This window comes from Musca domestica, unplaced genomic scaffold (genome assembly GCF_030504385.1).
Source record: "Musca domestica strain aabys unplaced genomic scaffold, Musca_domestica.polishedcontigs.V.1.1 14, whole genome shotgun sequence".
NCBI classification, from domain to species: Eukaryota; Metazoa; Arthropoda; class Insecta; order Diptera; family Muscidae; genus Musca; species Musca domestica.
In genome coordinates, this window is record NW_026712192.1 from 8108104 (window position 1) to 8129961 (window position 21858).

Sequence of the window (21858 nt, forward strand, 5' to 3'; positions counted from 1 at the left end):
GCGAGTAGGGGAGTCTTCGTAGGCGAGTAGGGGGAGTCTTTATAGTTGAGTAGGGGTAGTCTACGGGAGCAGAAGGAAGTCTTTGTAAAAGAGCCAAAGAGAGCCGATCGGTAGGCGTTGAGCCTCTATTGAAAAGCTGATGGCAGCGAGTCTCTCTCTCTCTACAGGAGCTGAAGGACAGTGAATCCCTCTCTCTATAGAGGAGATGAAGGACAGTGAATCCCTCTCTCTATAGAGGAGATGAAGGACAGTGAATCCCTCTCTCTATAGAGGAGATGAAGGACAGTGAATCCCTCTCTCTATAGAGGAGATGAAGGACAGTGAATCCCTCTCTTTATAGAGGAGATGAAGGACAGTGAATCCCTCTCTCTATAGAGGAGATGAAGGACAGTGAATCCCTCTCTCTATAGAGGAGATGAAGGACAGTGAATCCCTCTCTCTATAGAGGAGATGAAGGACAGTGAATCCCTCTCTCTATAGAGGAGATGAAGGACAGTGAATCCCTCTCTCTATAGAGGAGATGAAGGACAGTGAATCCCTCTCTCTATAGAGGAGATGAAGGACAGTGAATCCCTCTCTCTATAGAGGAGATGAAGGACAGTGAATCCCTCTCTCTATAGAGGAGATGAAGGGCAGTGAATCTCTCTCTCTCTATAAAGGAGCTGACGACGGCGAATCTGTCTCCTTTTATAGAGGAGCTGAGGACTGCCAATCTATCTCCCCCTATAGAAGAGATGAAGGACTGGTAATCTACTCTATAGAGAAGCTAAAGGGCAGCAAACCTCTCTCTCTATAGAAGAGCTAAAGGACAGTCAATCTCTCTCCATAGAGGAGCTTAAGGACAGCCAATCTCTCTCCTTAGAGGAGCTGAAGCACAGCAAGTCTCTTTCTTTATAGAGGAGCTGAAGCATAGCGAGTATATTTCTCTTTCTATTGATGAGATAAAGCTGAAGCGCGAGTCTCTCTCTATTAATGAGCTGAGGCACAGCAGGTCTCTTTCTCTCTCTATCGATGCGAATGTCTCTCTGAACGATGCGAATGTCTATCGAAGAGCTGAAAGCAGCTGACCTATCTTTCTTTCTCTCTCTCTCTCTCTCTCTCTCTCTCTTTATTTCTTTGTATTTGTAAAAGACCTGAAGACAACGAGTTCTTGTGGGAGAGTTTAAAGCAACGAGTCTTTGTGAATGCGCTGGAGGAAGACGAGCTGAAGACAGTGATTCTCCATAAATGAGTTGAAGGTCGTGACTCTCTCTCTCTCTCTTTATATCAGACCTTCGAAAAATTTGGTTAAAAATTGGAACGGGAGCACTCCTAGGAGGATGTAGGCTTTGCTTGTTTCAGAATAGAGGCAAAATTCTTTCGCAAGCGAGCAGATTCTATTCTTACCGAGCATTCGCACTTCATTTCGAGCGATTTGGCTCCTATTCTAAATTTTCAAACTGGAGTGACTTCGGAGTGCTCCCACACAAACTCCGTATTAAACTATTATTCTTTGAGCAAAAACATCTCTCGAACAAGTTTCACTACCGAGTGAAAACGACAACATTTGAGATCTGTTTTATATAGACAAGGAGAATGAACCCAGCGGATTTATTGCACCTACATCTCCCAACTGAGACCAGTGACAACCTATGTGCGACTCATCCAAAGCCTGTATACAATTTCTATTTACATTTACACAGCGATGGCCTAGCCCGTCAGACGAGTCCGAAATGTACTGACATTGTATGCGAATATTGGATGGGTTCGAAATCTACCGGCATTGTAACCGAAGGTTAGATGGATTCCTAAACTATCGACATCCAATTCAGATGCATTTTTTCCTATTGACAAAATAGCATACATGTGGATGGGTATTCGATTGTGATGGCCAGCTGACTGATGCGTAGATAAGCTATCTGCCGGGAGTGTTTATGGGTGAGCCGAAGTTTGGAGGACCTTTGAATCCGAGCTGCAGTTTTGTAATCTCTTCAGGCGAGCTGAAATCCAATAGTTTTTGCAGGCAAGTTGAATCATGACTTCTAAAGACAAGAAGTTGTTAAGATGAGCTCAAGGCATGTACTATTTAAGGACAACACGAGGAATATGGTTACCGTGCCACTGGTCTCAACAAATGTTAGGGAGACATAAGTTTTCATCGAAAGTTATTACCTCCAGTAATTTCCTTCAGTAAATAAGAATTTCAATTTGATCCTCCATCTTTTCGATTCTACTCCAACTTGATCACCTAAATAAATATATCTATGAATATTTGCACGTTTATTGACACAACAGACCTAAATTGAACAAAATCATTAATGTGTGTTATTTTTTTTCGTTTCATCCATAGAATACGCTGACATATTGCCCACGGGGGCCACGACACATATATGTCAAATTGTCCCCAAAACAATGGAGTTTGAGAGAAGGAGAGAACAAAAAAATGAAAAGCGGCAACAGCCAAACAATAAACAATTCAGCAAAAACATTGATCATTTTCTTTAATATCAGCAACAAAACAACTCGAAGCACCACCACGACAGCAACAACAACCAGGAACATTAGTTAAAACTCCAAAATGTGTGTGTGGGTGGCCTTTTGTTGTTTTCTGGTACAATGTTTTGTCAGTTGGCAAAAATTGGTTGGTTGGTTGGTTGGTAGGTCGATCGCTGTGTCCCTCTGTCTGTCCACTTGCGGTAATCGACAATGTTGTCAGGCAGCAAAAACGGAACAGTCAAGCCAAAAGCAGGCAAACATTGAGTTGTAATTGAACAATAATCCAACTGACGTTTTGTCTTTAATCATGTTCTGCTGTTGTTGTTGTTGTTGTTGTTGTATGTTTTGACCGAAAATAGTTACAACCTAAAACAGCAACAAAACCCCCCCCCCCCCCCAAAAAAAAAGTACTTTACAAGGAAATATGTAATTTTCTCAAAAAAGCAATACGCACTACGGCTAAAAAACCCATTGATGTGGTAGGGAGCCTAGGATAGCAAATGGTGGTGGTGGTGGTGGTGTTGTTGTTGTTTTTGATACTGTTGCTGTCGTCACTGTCGTTTGTCATGTTAAAGCTATTGTTGTTAATGTTGTCGATTATTATTGCAACATGCATACATTTAACAAAAAGCCAAAAAAAAAAAAAAAAAATTAGATACCCACTATTCGAGAAGGGTTTTGGTTTCCCCATTTATCTGAAGAAAAACGCAAAACCATAAACAGTCAAACCTGATGCAATAGAATCAAAGACTGTTAATGGTGCTGAGTCCTGTTGGGATGTCCAAGGCTTTAATACACCCTCCAGAATATTTCCATTTATTCTGATGCCACGATCGATTACTACGAGCGGAGAGCGACCATCGGCTGTTATGGCGGCCCACACCATCACCATGGCCGGCGCTTGAGTTCTGGTGGCCACCAGAAGGTGAACATTTTCAGCTGACCTCTTTGGAAAGTTAACACGATAATTTTGTTTGTTTACAAACTGCTGGACAATGAATGTTTTCTCATCGGAGAAAACCAAATTCAGTAGTTCACCACTTTCGGCCAAGCGAAGCAACTCCTTAGCTCTTTTGAGTCAATTTTACAATATTTGCAAAATAGAATATTGCGATATCTTCAGCTCACGAGCCATTTTTCTGCCACTGCAAAGCGAGTTTCGATCAAGTCATAGGTCTAAGTTTTGGTATAGCCCCATATAACTGTACCTACCTCTATTCAGTATTTTGATGATGTCAGCGACATTATTCACCGGGATTGTTTTAAATTTCGCATGGTCATTTCTTATAGGGTGCTTCAGCCTGTGACAGAAAATTGGCCATTTTCGGCCACTGCAAAGCGAGTTTCGATCAAGTCATAGGTCTAAGTTTTGGTATAGCCCCATATAACTGTACCTACCTCTATTCAGTATTTTGATGATGTCAGCGACATTATTCATCGGAATTGTTTTTAATTTCGCATCGTGATTTTTTAAAGGGTGCTTCAGCCTGTGACAGAAAATTGCCAATGCAGACCCATAACTCCTATAACTCTCATATAACGGTATGTTGAAGATTTTAGCAACATCATTCACCGGAATGGTTTCAAATTTTGTATTGGAAGATTTTAATGTGTACTACAAAATGTGGCAAAAAAATCGTATGCAGGTCTATATCTTTGTATAGCCTCCATAGAACGGTTCCTCCCGTTATTCGGTATTTTCATGATTTTAGTGCCATTATTCACCGGAATTGCTTCATATTTGGTAATTTAAGTTCGTAATGGGTACTACAGCCTAAGATAGAAAATTGTCTGTGCAGGTCCACGTCTACGTATAGCCCCCATATAATGGTACCTCCCGATATTCGGTATCTTCTTATTTTAGCGACATTATTCACCGGAATTGTTTCAAATTTAGTAATTGAAGTTTGTAATGCATACTACAGCCTATGACAGAAAATTATCTGTGCAGGTCCACGTCTTCGTATAGCCCCCATATAACGGCTCCTCTCGATATTCGGTATTTTGATGATATTTGCGAGATTTTTCACCGGAATTGTTACAAAATTCGTAATAGGTACTGTAGCCTACGACAAAAAATTCGTATGAAGGTTCACGTTTTCGTATAGCCCCCATATAACGGTACCTCCCGATATTCGGTATTTTCACGATTTTTTCGGCATTATTCACCGGAATTGTTACAAATTTCGTATTGGAAGTTCGTAATGGATACTATAGCCTATGACAAAAAATTTCGTATGCAGGTTCACGTTTTCGTATAGCCTCCATATAACGGTACCTTCCGATTTTCCGACATTTTCATTACTTAAGCGACAAATTTTATCTGAAACTGTTTCAAATGACAAATTTGAAGTTCGTAAAGGGTACTGTAGCCTGTGACAAAAAATTTCGTAAGCAGGTCTACGTCTTCGTATATTCCCCATATAACGGTTTTCATTTAAGTGGTAGTTTTTGAACTTTTTTTTAATTTTGCAAGTTCCTTGCCAATGGTGGAGGGCTATTGGAAAATGTGGACCTTAACAGATAATATTTTGTCATATTATGGTTAGAACTTGTTATAAACTTAAATACCGAATATACACTGGTGGCCAAAACTAAAGCAACTGAAATTACAAGGAGAATGAATGCCCTGTAACTTTTTCAAAAATTAAGAAAATGAGAAAGTTTTTCTTGTTTTAAATTAGGTACTTTATTCACTTTTTAAAAACCTAAAACATAAACCCAAAATTCATTTTTATATAAAAAATAATGTATGGTAAAGTCAATTACCCCGATTTTGGCTTGGACAAAACTAAAGCAACTCTGTTGTACATTCATATAACTGCTGCAATTTCAGTTGTTTTTACTGTTATATTTATCGCGTTTTGCTTCCTTTGACAATTTCGCTTGTCATAAATCATTTTTGAGAAGTTTTTTACAACAGCATGTGTTTTTTTTTCGTTTTTTAAGTACTGGCCAAAAAAAGTTTAAAAATTGCTAGAAGCAAATACAGTACATGAATAAAACAGCATATTATTAGTAAAAAAAACAACATATCATAGAAAATGATTTCCGAGAAATATTTCATAAATATTTCTGTGATTTCATAATTATTTCTGTATACTAAGTCGGTTTTTTGAAACTTGATCAGTAGTAACAGTCTATAACGGATGAAGGCCGTGAAAAACTTCAACCCCAGAAATTGTGAGAGAAATAAAAAAACAACCATTTAAGAGTTCAACTGGATTGGTGAGAGAGCAATCATTGGATATAAGCTCGAGATCAGTGCGTAGACGAGTAGTGGCAGCTGGTCCGCATGTCCGTAAGACATCAAAAAAGCCATTTATATCTGAAAAAAATCAAAAAGGCTTTCGGAAACGACAATATTAAGTGGAATCAAGCTCAATGGAAAAATATTATTTCTGGGATGAGTATACGTTTAATATTAAAGGCTCAGACGTGAAAAATTTTACGGTGATGGAGACCAAAAAATGAAGGACTTAAGCCGCAGTGTTGCAAAGGTACAGTGAAGCATAAGGGAGGGTCAAAAATGGCGAGGCGCTGTTTTTCTTTCTATGGACTTGGGTCTATCCATGAAATAAAGGAAATTATGGATCGGTTTGTTTACAAAGATGTGTTGGACATCACGTTGTTCCCTTACGCTGAGTAAAATATTCGGCACATTTGGGTGTTTCAGCATTACAATGATCCCAAACTTGCATCAAAACATGTCAAATATTTGTTGCGGGAGTCAAAAATCGATGTTTTGTCATGGCCGGCACAATCACCTGACCTAAACTCCATAGACAACCTATGAATAATCGTAGATAGGAAGATCAAGCGAGATTCGGAAACAAATAAGCACAAAATTTTCTAAATAATTCGGGGTGCCTGGAAAAGCATACCCAAGGATCAAATTGAGCGTGTTATAGGTTCAATGCCTCGTAGGTATCCAGCTGCTATCAAAAATAATGGATGCTATCGACTATTAGCCAAAATTAAATTATTTTAAAATAAAAAATCAAAAAGTTGCTCTAGTTTTGACCAAGCAAAAAATTGGGTCATTTTAGTTTTCCATATATTATTTTTCGTTCAAAATTATTTTTGTATATTTATTTTTAGTTTCTTAAAAGTGAATTAAAGACCTCATTTAAAACTTGAAAAATAGTTACGATTTGTTTATTTTTGTAAAAGTTACAGGATATTTATTGTCTTTGCGATTTTAGTTGCTTTAGTTTTGGCCACCAGTGTATATCGCGAATATCGGGAGGTACAAGGGAAGGAGGTGCGGAAACAAAATCTTGGACCTCTATAGACTATTTTCTGCCAAATATGGTAGAACTTGTTATGATCTCTAAATACTATTAATCCGATAGAAAAGGTGGCAAAAATACTCAAAATGACTATTGACAAACTTAATATACCCTCTATACTACGTATGTGAAAATGTGATGGAGAGGGGAACTTGCCCCCTCCATTTAGCTTACTCTGCGATATAAGCTTCTAAAACGCCGATATAAGTGTCTTCTAATTTTAGCGATACTTTCTTAATCTGCTGGATTTTGCCTTCAATTATTTTATAATTTTTTTCTGTTGTACAGTGTTAACATCGAAACTTGCCATAGGCTTTAAAGATATCCACTCCAATTAAAAACAAGTGTAGACATTGAAGAAGTCCTAAAGATATCACACCAACTGCTTATTGCAGGTCTTGAATAATTTTACATATGTACGTAAAATCCAGGTTTCACTGTACTGCGTCGTATTTGCCAATTTTGAGGGCAGAGATGGTTTTCTTCCTTCGCCCGCTACAAAATAGTTTGTTTCAAACGATTAACATGAACATAATCATGTTCAAGCTATACGAAATAGATTTTTATCTTCAGCAAAATAATAATCTCATAAGACGAACCAGAAATAGCTCAAGGAAAGTTTAAACAAAAATGAATGTGAAAAACCTACGCATCGACGTGACTTTACGATGTGTGCGTGTGTGTGTGTGTAACATATAGAAAAACTCAAAATCCTGACAAAGAGATTATAAAGTGATGTTGAAAAAAGAAACGTGTATCCAAAAAGCTTTACAGCAAAACTAACAAAATTTGTCATACCTCATGAAGTTGTAAATGCCTATACGGAGGGCAGTGCAAAAGGGTTCTGAGGTCTTTAACCAGTTTTCCTGCCTGTTACAGTTCCTACACAGATAACATAATAAGGATATTTTTTAGGAAAGTATTTTAAAAATTGTAAATAATTACAAAATTAATACCCAGTCCTGTAAATTAAAAAAAAGCAAGTAAAAAAGCTGTAAGTTCGGTCGGACCGAACTTTTAATACCCTCCACAATTTGAAATGAATTTTGCAATTTTCAAAAAATAAATAAATAAATAAATAAATACACAAAATAATATCCGTTAAAAATGCTGTTAAAATCTTAAAAATACCGAATGTAGCCATTATATAAGGGTCTATACGACGAGGTATAAGGATCTATACGACGACGATGCATAGGCAACTTTTGTCATAAGTCATTAGAATAATCAAATGCGAAACTTGAAAAAAATAGGTGAATAATGTAGCTAAAATCATCAAAATACGGAAAATCGGAGGTACCGCTATATTGGAGCTATGCGAAGACCTGGACCTCCACAGACAATTTTCTGCCATAGGCTCTAGTTTCCGTTACGAACTACAAATACCAAATTTGAAACAATTCCGGTGAATAGTATCGCTAAAATCATCAAAATACCGAATACCAGAGGTACCATTATATAGGGGCTATACGAAAGCTTGAACCTGCACAAACAATTTTATGTCTTAAGGTTTAGTCCATTACGACCTCAAAATACCAAATTTGAAACAATTCTGATGAATAATGTCACTAAAATCATCAAAATACCGAATATCGGAAGGCATCGTTATATGGGGGCTATACGAAAACGTGGACCTGCCCAGACAATTTTCTGTCTGAGGCTGTAGTATCCAGTACGAACTTCAAATAAGAAATTTGATACAATTCCGGTAAATAATGTCGCTAAAATCATCAAAATACCGAAAATAGGGAGGTACCATTATATGGAGGCTACACGAAGACGTGGAACTGCACAGATAATTGTCTGCCTTAGGCTTAAGTATCCATTACGACCATCGAATATCAAATTTGAAACAATTCCGGTGAATAATGTCGCTAAAATCATCAAAATATCGAATATCGGAAGGTACCATTATATGGGGGCCGTACGAAGACGTGGACTTGCACAAGCAATTTTCTGTCTTAGGCTGCAGTATCCATTACGAACTTCAAATACCACATTTGAAACTTTTCCGGTGAATAATGTCACTTAAATCACCAAAATACCGAAAATAGGAAGTTACCATTATAAGTGGGCTATACCAAAACGTGGACCTACATGACCCATTTTCAGTGCCAAATGTCCTGCCGACATAATATTCATTTGAGTAAAATTTTAAGATCCAACTTCATTTCGTTCGGAAGCCAGAGTTATTTCCACAGACGGACAGACGGACGGGCATCGCTAAATCGACATAGAATTTTATGCTAATAAAGAATATATATAGTTTGTGGGGTCTAAAATGTATATTTCGAGGTGTTACAAACGGAATGACATACTTAATATACCCTCCATACTAGGGTTGAGAGTATAAAAATCACAATATCATTTGCAGACACAACTCCACCATGTTTGACATTATTCCTAACAAGTTGCAAAACATGATCAAACCCACTCCTCCTCCCATTTAAAAAAACTTCAAGATCAAAGAAAAAAAAACAACAACGCACTAAGGACATCAATTGAAAATTAACCGTAACTCCATGGCCACATAGGAGGATTGAGAATTGCCAAAGATATTAACAAACAATCACCAGCATAATTCGCTAACATGAAATCTCATTTCAGACTGCGTCACACATTTTGAATGGTTGGCGTATGTGTGTGTGTGTTGTTTTCCACGTTGTTGTCATTCTCATTGGCATCTACATCAGCATCATCATATATAATGACAAACCAATCGCGGGAAATAATGTTGTAGTTCCTTGGATGATGATTATAAGACAAGAAACACCCGCTTGATTTCCAATGGACTAGGCCATAATATGACAATGCGGATTTATTGAAAAGAAAATATAAACAAGTAAAATAGCAGCCAATGTCGAACTTTTAATACCCTCCAAAACATGAAGGAAACTTGCAAAATGTTAAAAAAAAATCCTTTGAAAATTACGCTATAATTATATGGGGCTATACAAAAAAGAGAAGGAGGTGCCTATTAATAACTCTAAACACCAAGTACGACATAATTCTAGTAATAAAAATTTCGAATATAGGAAGGTACCGTTGCAAGGTTACTATACGAAAAGTGGACCCCCATAAGTTATCTACTAGAGAAAGCGGCTCCTATTACGAATTTTAAATACCAAGTTTGAGATAATTCCGTTGAAAAATTGCCAAAATACCGAATATAGGTAGATACCGTTAAATGGGGGCTATACAAAGGACTTGTACAAAGAATTTTTTGTCATACATGGCAGTACACATTACGAACTTCAAATATCAAATTTTATACAATTCCGGTGAAAAACCTGACACAAATTATACCGAATATCTGGAGGTACATTTGTATTCGGCTCATACCGAAACTTGAACCTGTATTGACAATTCTATGCAAGGGTGTTTCCTACAACCAATCGAGCGGCCCTGTATAGCCCATTTTCAATAAAAACCAGTAGGAAAAGTCATAAGTAGGGCGGGACCAATTATATGATACCCTACACCACTATGCATATTTATCGGGGTCGAGTTCCACAAAATGGAAACGTAAGTCTACTCCATTTGGGCTGATATCAGCCATTTGGTGCAGTATTAACCTGAAACCGGATTAAGAACATATATGAGAGCTATATCCAAATCTTAGCCGATTTCTAAAATATTTGGCAGATATAATTCCGAGAGGTATTTCTATAAGATATTTGGTAACAAATATCATTTTTATCGAATGCATACTAGGAATGTGTGGGATATAAACACCAAACGGGATGAAATATATATTGGTACTATAGCTATATCTAAACCGATTTTCACCAAATTTAATGTAATTGTGGGAGCTATATCCTAATCTGAACCGATCACGATAAAATTTAACAGAGGTATTTTCGAACAGTATCTGATGTCCGGTACCAAATATCATTCTTCTCGAGCGCATATTAGGCATGTGAGAAACTTAAACCCCTAAATCGGATGCAACATATATATATGGGAGCTATAGCTATATCTGAACCGATTTTCTTCAAATTTGATGAACATGCTTCTAGATTGAATTCGGTGGGATGTAACAAAATTCATGTTCATTTGGACTTATATTGGCCATTTGGTGCACAATTAATCCGAGATCGGTTGAAGATATATCTAAATCTGGTTCGATTATCACCAAATTTAATAGGGTTCGTCCTTGTTACAAACATATGCACAAATACATAATACCCTTACCACTATGTGGTGTAGGGTATAAAAAGTCCTGCAGACATAAAACACATTTGAGTAAAATTTTATGAACCTATTTATTTTCGTTCGGAAGCTAAAACGATTTCCACAGACGAACAGTGGGGTGAGATCCCCAAAGAACGGAGATTAATTCAGGGAAACATTCCATCGCTCTGAAATGCTTCTCAGACGTTTATATTATCCCTGGTATGTTTGGCATTAAAAATGGGACATGTCGGTCAACGTTTCGGTAAGGCTCCCATATAGTGTTACTTCCGGGCGAGTGCTCCCGCAAAACAAGAGACTCCGGCTAGTCAGTATTTTTCACTCCCGAGTAAAATCGAGCAAACACAGAGAAATTTTCCCAAAAGCTTTAACCCAAAGTTTTGGATTGACTTGATAAACCTCTAGCTTCCATAGCTACTGAGAAGCCATTTGTATACCCTCCACTATACGTTTATCCGTCTGTCCGTCCGTGGAAAGCACTCTAGCTTCCGAACGAAACAAAGTTGGTTGATAAAATTTCACTCAAATGTATATTATATCTGCAGGACTTTTGGTATTGAAAATGGGCCATGTAGGTCCACGTTTTGGTATAGCCGCTATACCTCCTCCTGGTACCTTTTGATATTCGGTATTTTGATGATTAAACGACATTATACACCGGAAATTTTTCAAATTTGGTATTTGAAGTTCGTAATGGATACTACAGCCTATGACAGAAAATTGTGCGTGCAGTTCCACGTTTTGGTATAACCCCTATATAGCGATACCTCCTGATATTCGGTATTTTGGTGATTTAAGCGACATTATTCACTGGAATTGTTTCAAATTTTGTATTTGAAGGTCGTCATGGATACTTCAGCCTATGACAGAAAATTGTCTGCACAAGTCCACGTCTTTGTATAGCCCCCATATAACTGCAACTCCCGATATTCGGTATTCTGATGATTTTAGGGATAATTTTTCACCGGAATTGTTTCAAATTTGCTATTTGAAGTTCGTAATGGACATTACAGCCTAAGACAGAAAATTGTCTGTGCAGGTCTACGTCTTCGTATAGCCCCCATATAACGGCAACTCGCGATATTCGGCGTTTTGATGATTTTAGCTACAATTTTTCACCGGAATTGTTTCAAATTTGGTATTTAAAGTTCGTAATGAACACTACCGCCTAGGACAGAAAATTGTCTAGGCAGGGCCACGTCTTCCCATAGCCCCAATATAACGGTACCTCCCGATATTAGGTATTTTGATGATTTTAACTACATTATTCACCGGAATTGTTTTAAATTTGGTATTTGAAGTTCGATATGGTTACTTCAGCCTATGACGAAAAATTGTCTATATAGGTCCAAGTCGTTGTATGGACCCTAATATAACGGCTACATTCAGCATTTTTAATATTTTAACAGAATTTTTAACGAATTCTTTTTTTTTTTTTGAAAATTGCCAAATTCATTCCAAATGGTGGAGGGTATTCAAAGTTCGGCCCGGCCGAACTTACAGCTTTTTTATTTGTTTATACACAAACACACACACACCTACGAATACACATGTTCTACGCAATTTACTATTGAACCCCGTAAATGCAACGAATTAGCCCAGCAGAAGATGAGAGAGTTCTGGGGGGCGGGGGGAACGAGGAAAACGATGGACGCAACGCATTATTGCAACATTAACTGTTTTATGGAAGACAGAAAATTGCCCAAAAATTTGCATCGCATGGACCTTGAATGGTTTGTTGTTGTAGTTATTGGTGGTGGTGGTGGTGGTGCTAGTGTTGTTGCGTTACTGTCGTGATTGTTGGCAACTGTTTTCCCATCGGAAAATCTACAGTCATAAACAACAGTCAACGTCTTTTTTTTTTTTTTTGTTTGTCTCTTTACGAACTCTTTGGCCGTCTCTGTTGTTGCTGATTGTTACTGCATGGATGCGTCTATCTTTAGTTTAGTTGTTGGTGCTGTTGTTTTTTACCGCAAGGGTTCTAGTCATTTTTTTTTTTGGTATTTTTTGGTTGACTATTATGAACCTAGCCGTGCTGGCAAGTAAATAGCGACAACGACCTAAAATGCTTAATTTCGTAAGGAGAGGAAGAAAAAACAGTCAAGCGAAAAAAATGGAAATTCAACCGCCTCCAATGTGTAGGAATCGGTGCTGTACTGATGATGATGTTCATGGAGATGCGTTCAGTGATGTTGGGCCCAGACGAAGGCTGGAGAGCAGCTGCTCCAGTATGACTTGGGCGAAATAAAGATGAAATCATGGAGGCCCGCTTGTTGTGATTTGTCCTCGTCATTGTGGACATCATCATCATCATCATCATCATCAGCAGCAGCAGCAGCAGCAACAAAACTGCCTAGTACAGCATCATTGCCAATTTTCTTTTATTTTTTTTTTTTGTCATGAGCATCTCTTTGTGTGTGTGTGTTTGAAATGTGCGTTTGTGCAAATTGTGGCAATAATTTATTAAACAGTTACGAGGCGGCCAAAATTGTAATGACTTTCTTTAATGGTTGTTACCATAATTTTCTGTACGGTTGTTCATGCTTTGCATTTGGTTGCGAATCAGCACCACATTTTGTCTCGCAGTTTGTGGATTACTTTAATCTGCCTTCTATGGCTTCACAGAGTTAAACCAAATTCTCTGACTCCCTGACTCTCTGCCGGTTTGTCTGTCTATGCCATTTGCTGGCCTGATGTTATGACAGTGCCAGGAGTTGTAGCACAGATGTACAACACATTATTGGTTATTGGAAGCAAGGAATGAACGAACGAACGGACGAATGACCGACGATGAAACGAAGAAAAAAATCTGGAATCTAGCCTAGAATTTTCGTCATGCTGGTTTCAAAATTTGTAACACATTTCAATGTTGAGCCAACGTGAATGACGGTAAAAATGTTTCACAGCACAGCAAGAGAACATCAATTCTCATTTGTTCGAATATGTAGTGTGTTTCGACTAGTTGTGATTTTCGTACACACACACACACACACACATACGTATATTATGGTCAACATTAAGATTTACAGCCTGTTCCACGATGTCGAAAGAACACGTTCGCACAACTTTTACACGACAAACAGCTGATTTCCGTTCCACTAAAATCCATCAGAACGAAAATTTGCACGAAAATCAAAGCGAACGAAAACGTAAGCGTTTCAGTGTAATTTTGCGTTCCACTATCTTTTTTCTTTCGTACGCATGCGAACACAAATGTCAAAATCAGTCACTTGTGTGTTTGCTGTCGAATGATAAAAATTAAGGAAAATTGTTTTAACATAAACATTTCTTGATTGAAAATGGAAAGAAAAATGTAAGTAAAAATAATAAATGCAATTTAATCTGTGAACAACAAATATATATTTTCTTATTTTCTCAATTCCAGCACGAAAAAACTACACAGCTGTGGGCAATAGTTGAGTATATGGGGGAGAATCCTAAGTTCGCCAGAGGAGTGCCAATTTTTGGAAGCAGCAGGCAATCCCATGAAGACCACTGGAAGACACAAACCTAGAAAAAATCATTTTTTTATTTTAAAAATGTAAAAATACAATCATACTTACTGGTTGTTAGGTACTTCAAATAAATTCGAAGCATCTCTTAAATGCCTCCGTGGCACAATTTGAACCTCCTCCTCATCATCCATAAAAAATAGGGCTACAGAAATATTCATTTTTTTCTTTTTTAAGAACACAAATAATCTGAACACAATCACTAGAAATTTTATTTTGTTTGTTTATTTACAATTTGTTTGTTTACAACTGAACTGTCAGTTGAGACAGAGCCACTGCTGCTTTTTCGCGTTTATATTAGACATTTGGCGCTTTTTTTTGCCTTATTTCGCGATTAATTTTGCCAAAAAATATTTTGCAACACTGAATCACGTAAGGCTATGCGAAAGAAAGAACGAAAGTTAGTGGAACACATTCTTATGCGAAAGTGAGTGAGTAGCCTTCGTTCGCACAAATTTTCTTTCGAGATCGTGGAACAGGCTGTTACTGTTAACATATTATTTTGGTCATATTTTGAAATTTTGGGAGATAAATGTGCGACATGCCTTTGTCGTAACGACTAAAACTGATTTTTTTACATTTTTAGATATTAATCGGTCAGCGAAAAATATAAAAAAACAGTAAAGAAAGTCCTAAAGTCGGGCGGGGCCGATTTTATGAAACCCTACACCACTTTCTAATTTAGTTGAGCTCAACATAACAATTAAAAGTTTTTATGGGAGAATTCAATCATACACGCTATGATTATAATTATAATTTAAAATTCAAAGGACTAAATATGCCGTAGCATTTGTATCTTTTAAATTCGGACTTGTATTGCCCATTTGATGCAAAATTAATTTGATATCAGACAAAGATATATATGGGAGCTATATCCAAATCTGAACCGATCTCGATAAAATTTGGCAAATATATTTCTGAGCTGTATTTGATATATTTCCCTGTATATCATTGTTACGGAGTGCATATTATGGCTGTGGGTAACAAATATGACAAATCGGATGAAAAATATATATATGGGAGCTATAGCTATATCTGAACCGATCTTCACCAAATTTGGCATACTACCTTGTAGACTCAATTCGGTCGTATGTGCCAAATTCCATCCCATTTGGGCAAATATTAGACGTTTGTTGCACAATAAAAGGTAAATCGGACGAAGTTACATATGGGAGATATATCCAAATCTGAACTGATCTCGATGAAATTTAGCAAATGTATTTCTGAGCTGTATTTGATATATTTCCCCAAATATTGTTGTTACATAGTGCATATTACGGCTGCGGAGGACAAAAATAACAAATCGGATGAACAATATATATGGGAGCTATAGCTATATCTGAACCGATTTCGATCAAATTTGGCATACTTATTTTCAGATCGTACGTGCGAAATTCCATACTATTCGGATTGATATTAAACGTTTGGTGCACAATAAAAGGCAAATCGGACGAAGATATATATGGCAGCTATATCTAAATTTTGACAGATTTTCTCCAATTTCAATAGGGTTCGTCCTTGGGCCAAACAAATGATTTGTGCAAAATTTCATCTGGATAGGGCAATAAATGCGAACTTTACTTTGTTTACAAAAATACATGGACAAACGGACGGACGGACATAAATCGACTCAGAATGTGTTTCTATGCAGATCATCAAAAGGAACTATGGGTCTATCTCGTTTCCTTTTGCCTGTTACAAACAAATGCACAAAGACATAATACCCTGACCACCTTGTGGTGTAGGGTATAAAAACAAGTAAAAAAGCAGCTAAGTTCCATTTCCATTTGAACGGAACTTGAAAATTTAAACAAAAAAATCCGAAAACTACCACTTAATTGAAAACCATTATATGGGTACCGCACAAAGAGGTGGACCTGCTTACGAAAAATTTTTTCATATGCTGTGGTACCCATTGCGAACTTTAAATACGAAATTTGTTACAATTCCGCTGAATAATGTCGCTAAAATCATGAAAATACCGAATTTCGGGAAGTACCGTTATATGGGGGCTATACGAACACGTGGACCTGCATACGAACATTTTTGCCACAGATTGTAGTACCCATTAAGATCTTCCAATACGAAATTTGAAACGATTCCGGTGAACGATGTTGCTAAAATCATAAAAAAATATCGAGTGTCTGGAGGTACCGTAATATGGGGGATATACGAAGTCGTGGACCTGAGTACGAACTTTTAGGCATAGGCTGTAATACCCATCACAAACTTCGAATACGAAATTTAAAACAATTCCAGTGAAAAACGTAGCTAAAATCATCAAAATACCGAATATCGGGAAGTACCGTTATATGAGGGCTATATGAAGACGTGGACCTGAGTTACACATGAGTAGCGTGCCATGATAGAAAAATACAGGTAGATGCGCCAACGCTTGGGAACATTGATGTGTCAAAAAATTTTAAATGTTTTTACACCCTCCACCATACATAGTATGGGTCCGTCCGTCTGTCTGTCTGTTCGCCTATCCGTCCGCCCGCCTGTTGTAATCACGCTGCAGTCAAAAGGAATAAAGGTGGGAAGCTAAAATTTTGCACAGACCTGTATTTTGTCTGCAGGCAGGTGAAGTTCGAAGATGGGCTATATCGGCCCATGATATCGTATAGCCCCCATAAAACGGTACCCTGATTTTCGGTGCTTTGATGAAGTTAGCCACATTTTTTAATGGCATTGTCTGAAATTCTACACAAGGAGTTCTCTATGAGTACTTCACACCCTGAAAGAGAATTGTCTATGCGGCTCAAGATATCGTATAGCCCCCATACAATGGTGCCTTTCGAATTTTTGATAGTTTTTGCCACATTTTTCAATGGAATTGTCTGAAATTCTACACAAGGAGTTCCTTTTGAGTACTTATCCCCCTGAAAGAGAATTGTCCATATAGGTCCACGACATCGCATATCCCCCATATAACTGTACCTCCTGCTATTCGGTATTTTTATGATTTTAACCACATTTTTAATGGAATTGTCTGAAATTCTGCACAAGCATTTCCCTTTGAGTACTTTATCTCCGAGAAGAGAATTGTATATATGGGTCCACGATATATAGTATAGCCCCCCATACAATGTTGGCCCCAGATATTCGGAATTTTGATGACTTCAGCCACATTTTTCAATGGAATTGGCTCAACATATACAGAAGGAGTCCCTTCTTAGTACTTAACCCCCTGAAGAAGAATTTTCTATGAAGGTCCACGATATCGTATAGCCCCCCATACAATGTTGCCCCCAGATATTCGGTATTTTGATGATTTTAGCCGCATTTTTCAATGGAATTGCCTGAAATTCTACACAAGGAGTTCCCTCGGAGTACTTTAGCCCCTAAAAGATTGTCTATATTGGTCCATTATATCGTAAAGCCCTCATAAAATGTTGCCTCCCGATTTCCGGAATTTTGATGGTTTTTGCACATTTTTCAATGAAATTGTCTGAAATTCTACACAAGGAGTTCCCTCTGAGCACTTTACCTCCGGGAAGAGAATTGTCTAAATAGGTCCACGATATCGTGTAATACCCATACAATGGTGCCCCCCGATATTCGGCATTTTTATGATTTTAGCCACATTTTCAATGGAATTGTCTCAAATTCTACACAAACAGTTCCCTCTGAGTACTTTACCCCCGAGAAGCGAATTGTCTATATGGGTCTACGTTTTAGTGTAGCACCCATATAAAGCTACCCGAGATATTCGGTATTTCCAGGATTTTTGCGACATCATTCACCGGAATTGTGTCAAATTTCGTATTTGAGGTCCGCAATCGTTACTTCAGCCTAATTACAGAAAATTACTTATCCAGCATTACGTCTTCGTATAGCCCTCATATAAAGGTTTTCATTTGAGCGGTATTTTTCGACGGATTTTTTTGGAAAATTTTCTGAGTTCCTTGCGAATGGTGGAGAGTATAAAAAGTTTGGCCCGGCCGAACTTTGCTTCTTTTTTAGTTGTTCCCCCTCCTCTCACTGATCGAACATTCAATGCTTGTGATTTCTATTATCGGCAATTTATAGATATCTTGAAGTGCACTTCACTGCACTGCTCTCAAGTTCATTATCTGTAACTACCTTTTTAACCTTTCGTAACCTTCCTATGCCAGGGAATGCCTTAATCTATACCCCGCCTGTCCACAAAAAAAAAACAACAACAACAGCAACAGTAACAACGGATATTTAATGACTTGAGCACACATAAGGTTTGTAATAAACCATAAGTTAGCCATAAACGTGATCTTATTTAAGCTATAGATATCTAAAGAGGTCCGAAGAGAACAACAGTAACAACAAAAACAACTATCATGAGGCCAATAAAGCTATATTTATAAACTTAGGAAATTTTAGAGCAACCATAAAAGAAACAGAAACACACAAAAGAGAAACGTAACAGAACAGGCGATTCACAGTGAAATCAACTCCCTCACACTCCCCCACCACAAAAAGGAGTTACTCTTAAGGAAAAAGAGGAGATCGTGAACAGAACACCAACCACAACAACAACGCAAAATGTTAAACGTTGTCGTGATTTTCCTGAATTAGAACAAAAATTTATTCGCAACTCTAATCAAATGTGAATTATTTATAATCCTATCAACAACAACAGCCTGGCCAAAACAGAAAAAAGCGATAGCAACGACGACTTAAGAGGTGAACCGAATCAAGCCAAGGAGTTGTGGTCATAGATACATACGACAGCAACAACAACAACAACAACAACAACGCAAAAAACTGCCGGTCAATTTCATGTACGCTTCACGCCGCCAATGGTAAGTGAACATAGTTGGGCAGATTGAGCACCTAAAATGGAACAGCAATCTGACTGACTGACTAACTGACTGAGTGGTGAAATGTGTGTGTGTGTGTTCGTGTGACCCATACGAAGCGTACAAAAGTAGAGAAGACATGCGTGTGCGACAGTGCTTGGAGTATAGTTCAAGCTAAGCTATATCTTTAAATTAAGATAATCTACTGTTGGGAGAATTCCTGGCAATAAAAGAAACCCGGACAGCAACAGCCGCAGCATCACCCTGACCAAGCACCAACAACGACGACACATTGCCAATGTCCTGCAATAGCTTGGATTCAACTAACTGAGAATTTTACGTTTTTTCGGTCGGAGTTGAATTGAAGGTACCCTATGTTATGGCTGGTGGGGGAGGTAAATTCCGTATGGGAGTCGAACATTTGAAGAGGTATCATTTTGTTACCTTACAAAAATCTGCAAAACTGTTCATATGAAAATTGAAATAAAAGTTTAAAAAAAATCTCTCCATCCCAGCGACTACCAGAGCACCAATTTGCTTGTTTTACTCGGTACTAACAAAAAAGTATGTCCAATTTAGTTCTAATTCCAGGAGTGTTTTCATACCAGAGCTCCGATTTGCTCGTTTTACTCGGGAGTGACACTGGGTCGTGAGCGGGAATGCTTGAAGATTGCGATTTTTATGCCGATTTTATTCTTCCCTCTTTTTGCTTTATATGGGAGTACTCCTGGGTCACTCCTGTTTGAAAAATTTAAGTGAGAGTCAAATCGCCGGTTTCAAAGGAATCTAAATTGAACAACTTTAAAAAATGCGGAAAAGGGTGTACTTGACCCCTCTATTTAGGTTCCTTTGCATTGTAAATTTTTAAAACGCCGATACCGAACTTTACCCAGCTCCTCTGTCATAAACCTACTGGGAGTTTCCAATTACTTAAATACATGAACTTGATCATATCGATCTCATGAAGACAATATAGGAATTCCGTTAAAGAAAATATAGGAATTACCAGGTAAAAAAGCTGTAAGTACGGTCGGGAACTTTGAAATCCTCCACCAATTGCAAGGAATTTGGCATTTATCAAAAAAAAAAAATTAAATAAATAAAAAATTAAAAAAATTAAATCCGTTAAAAATTCTGTTAAAATCTTAAAAATAGGGAATGTAGCTGTTATATTAGGGTCTATACGACGAAATTCAAATGCGAAAGTTGAAAAAAAAATCGGTGAAAAATGCCGCTAAAACCATCAACTGCAACCGTCCGAACTGCAACCATATGGAAGCTATACGAAGGCGTGGACCTGCACAGACAAATGCCCGTTTTAGGCTGTAGTATTCATGACGAACTTCCAATTTGAAACATTTCCGGTGAAAAATGTTGCTAAAATCATCAAAATACGGAAAATCGGGAGGTACCGTTATATGGGGGCTATACGAAGGCGTGGACCTGCAAAGACAATTTTTTGTCATAGATTGTAGTATCCATTTCGAACTTCTAATACCAAAATTTGAAATAATGTCGCTAAAATCATCAAAGTACCGAATAACGGGAGGTGCCGTTACATGGGGGCTATACGAAGGCGTGGACCTGCAAAGACAATTTTTTGTCATAGATTGTAGTATCCATTTCGAACTTCTAATACCAAAATTTGAAATAATGTCGCTAAAATCATCAAAGTACCGAATAACGGGAGGTGCCGTTACATGGGGGCTATACGAAGGCGTGGACCTGCACAGAACAATGTCCGTCTTAGGTGGAGTATCCATTACGAACTTCAAATACCAAGTCTGAAACAATTCTGGTAAATAATGTCGCTAAAATCAGCAAAATACCGAATGTATGGACGTACTATTATATGGGGGCTATACGAAGACGTGGACCTGTACAGACAATTTTCTGTCATAGGTTGTAGTATCCATGACGAACTTCAAATACCAAATGTGAAACAATTCCGGTGAATAATGTCGCTAAATTAATCAAAATACGGAAAATCGGAAGGTACCGTTATACGGGGGCTATGCGAAAACGTGGATCTTCATAGACAATTTTCTGCCTTAGGCTGTAGTATCCATTACGAACTTCAAATACCAAGTCTGCAACAATTCCGGTAAATAATGTCGCTAAAATCAGCAAAATACCGAATATATGGAGGTACTATTATATGGGGACTATACATAGACGTGGACCTGCGCAGAACTCCAATTTTCTGTCATAGGCTGTAGTACCCATTACGAACTTTAAACACTAAATTTGAAACAATTCCGGTGAAAAATGTCGCTAAAATCTTAAAAGTACCGAATGTCGGGAGGTACCGTTATATGGGAACTATACGAAGACGTGAACCTGCACAGACAATTTTTTGTCTTAGGCTGTAATATTCATTACGAATTTCAAATCCTAAATTTGAAATAATTCCGGTGAATGATGTCGCTAAAATCATCAAAGTACCGAATATCGGGAGGTGCGATTATATGGGGGCTATACGAAGGCGTGGACCTACATGACCCATTTTCACTACCAAAAGTCCCGCACACATAACATACATTTGAGCGAAATGTTATCAACCTTCTTTATTTCGTTCGGAAGCTAGAGTGTTTTCCACAGAGGGAT

General features: G+C 37.8%; 1 protein-coding gene and 1 long non-coding RNA gene across 6 annotated transcripts in view; one reads left to right on the forward strand and one right to left on the reverse strand.

Annotated features, from left to right (window-relative positions):
- The window catches only part of LOC101894336 (longitudinals lacking protein, isoforms A/B/D/L), a 743553-nt gene that overhangs the window by 495036 nt on the left and 226659 nt on the right, over positions 1-21858 (reverse strand). The gene's annotated exons all lie outside the window — the stretch shown is intronic.
- LOC131801097 (uncharacterized) lies at positions 13382-14588 on the forward strand. Its single transcript, XR_009341701.1, has 2 exons — positions 13382-14274; positions 14347-14588. It is a non-coding gene; the product is annotated as an uncharacterized LOC131801097 (long non-coding RNA).